Genomic DNA, 2,925 nt, shown 5'->3' on the forward strand with positions numbered 1-2,925 from the left:
AGGAAGAATGACAAATACATGGAGATTAAATAACAAGCTACTGAAGAATAACTGGGTCAGGGAAGAAAGAAAAAGAGATCAAGAGATACATAGAAACGAATGATAATGATATTACAAAACATCAAAACTTTTGGGACACAGCAAAAGGGGTGATAAGAGTAAAGTTCATATCATTACAGGCATATCTCCAAAAACAAGAATGAGCCCAAATAAACAACCTAATGCTTCATCTTAAAACACTAGAAAAGGAAGAAAAATGATGCCTAAAGTCACAGAAGAAAAGAAATCATCAAAATTAGAGCAGAAATAAAGGAAATTGAAAATAAAAATTAAAAAAAGAATAGAAAAAAATAAATGCAACAAAGAGCTGGTTCTTTGAGAAAGTTAATAAAATTGACAAACCCATGGCTAGACTCACTAAAGAAAAAAGAGAAAGGACACACACACACACAAAACAAAATCAGGATGAAAGATGGGAAATTACGACTGACATAGCAGAAATACAGAGGATCACAAAAGAATACTATGAAAAAGTATATAACAGCCAATTTAATAACCTAGAAGAAATGCACCAGAACTTAGAAAAATACAATCTTCCTAAACTGAATCAAGAAGAACTGGAAAATCTAAATAGACCTACCAGCAGTATGGAAATTGAAACAATCATCAAAAACCTACCGAAAAGTAAAAGTTCAGGAATAGATAGATTCACCAGTGAATTCTTCCGAATATTCAAAGAAGATTTAATACCTATTCTCCTCAAACTCTTCCAAAAAATCGAAAAGAAGGCAATACTTTCCAACACATTTTATGAGGACACTATTACTCTGATATCAAAACCAGGGACACAGGGATGGTTCAACATATGCAAATCGATTAATGTGATACATCACATAAACAAATTAAAAAATAAAAATCATATGATCATATCAATAGATGCAGAAAATGACTTTGACAAGATACAGCATCCATTTATGATCAAAACACTTAAGAAAATTGGTATAGAAGGAAAGTATCTTAACATAATAAAGGCCATCTATGACAAACCCTCAGCCAACATTATGCTTAATGGCGAAAAACTAAAAACCTTCCCTCTAAGATCAGAAACAAGGCAAGTCTGTCCACTATCGCCACTGCTATTCAATATAACATTGGTGGTCCTAGCGAGAGGAATCAGACAAGAGAAAGATATAAAAGGCATCCAAATAGGAAACAAAGAAGTTGAACTGTCACCATTTGTGGATGACATGATTCTCTATATGGAAAACCCTAAAGACTCCACAAGAGCACTACTAAAAGCAATAAGCAAATACAGTAAAGTCTCTGGATACAAAATCAACATTCAAAAATCCATAGCTTTCCTATACTCTAATAATGAAGTGTCAGGAAAAGAAGTGGAATAAATAATTCCTTTTGCAATTGCAAAAAAAGAATAAAATACCTAGGAATAAATTTAACGAAACATGTGAAGAACCTATATAATGAAAACTACAAGACTCCATTAAAAAAAAATCGAAGAAGATTCAAAGAAATGGAAAGGTATTCTGTGTTCTTGGATTGGAAGAATCAACATAGTTCAAATGACCATATTACCTAAAGCCTTATATAGGTTTAATGTAATCCTCATCAAAATCTCATCGGCATTTTTTAAAGAAATAGAACAAAAAAAATCATCAGATTTGTATGGAAGCACAAAAGACCCCTAATTGCCAAAGCCATCCAGAGAAAAAAGAACAAGGCTGGAGGCATCACTCTGCTCGACTTCGAATTATAATACAAAGTGACAGTAATCAGAATGGCATGGTATTGGCAGCAAAACAGACACACGGACCAGTGGAACAGAATTGAGAGTCCAGAAATAAACTCATATTTATATAGGCAAATAATTTTTGACAAGGAAGCCAAAAACATACAGTGGAGAAAGGAAAGCCTCTTCAGTAAATTGTGCTGGGAAAACTAGAAAGCTACCTGCAAAACAATGAAACTAGACTGTTGTCTATCACCACACACCAAAATTAACTCATAATGGATTAAGGACCTGAATATAATAACTGAAACAATAAAATGCATAGAAGAAAACAAGAACTAAACTCAAGGACCTTGGACTTAAAGAAGATTTTATGAATTTGACCTCGAAGGCAAGGGAAGTAAAAGCTAAAATAAATGAATGGGACTACATCAAACTAAAAAGCTTCTGTTCAGCAAACGAAATCATCGACAAGGTAAAGAGAGAACCATCTGAATGGGAAAATATCTTTGCAAGCAACATCTCCAATTAGGGCCTAATATTCAAAGTGTACAAAGAACTCATACGACTCAATAACAACAACAACAACAAAAATGATCCAATCAAAAAATGGGCAAAGGGTCTGAACAGACACTTTTCTCTAGAGGACATACAAATGGCTAACAAATATATGAAAAAATGCTCAACATTGCTAGCTGTTAGGGAAATGCAAATCAAAACCACAATGATATACCATCTCATACCTGTTAGAATAGCTATAATCAACAGGACAAGTAATAACAAATGTTGGAGAGGATGTGGAGATAAAAGATGTGGAGATAAAGGAGATACATTGCTGGTGGGACTGCAAATTGGTATGGCCACTATGGAAAACAGTATGGAGGTTCCTCAAAAAACTAAGAATTGATCTATCATATGATTCATCCATCTCTCTACTGGGTATTTACCCCAAAGCCTTGAAAACCCATATCCGAGAAGGTATTTGCAAATCAATGTTCATTATAGCATTATTCACAGCGGCCAGGACATGGAAGCAACCGAACTGTCTTACAATAGATGATTGTGTAAAGAAGCTGTGGTACATATATACAATGGAAAATTACTCAACCATAAGAAGAGATGAAATACTGGTATTTGCAACAACATAGATAGACCTCGAGATTATCATGCTAAGCGAA

Source organism: Pteropus vampyrus, unplaced genomic scaffold (assembly GCF_000151845.1).
Source record: "Pteropus vampyrus isolate Shadow unplaced genomic scaffold, Pvam_2.0 Scaffold404, whole genome shotgun sequence".
Lineage (NCBI taxonomy): Eukaryota > Metazoa > Chordata > Mammalia > Chiroptera > Pteropodidae > Pteropus > Pteropus vampyrus.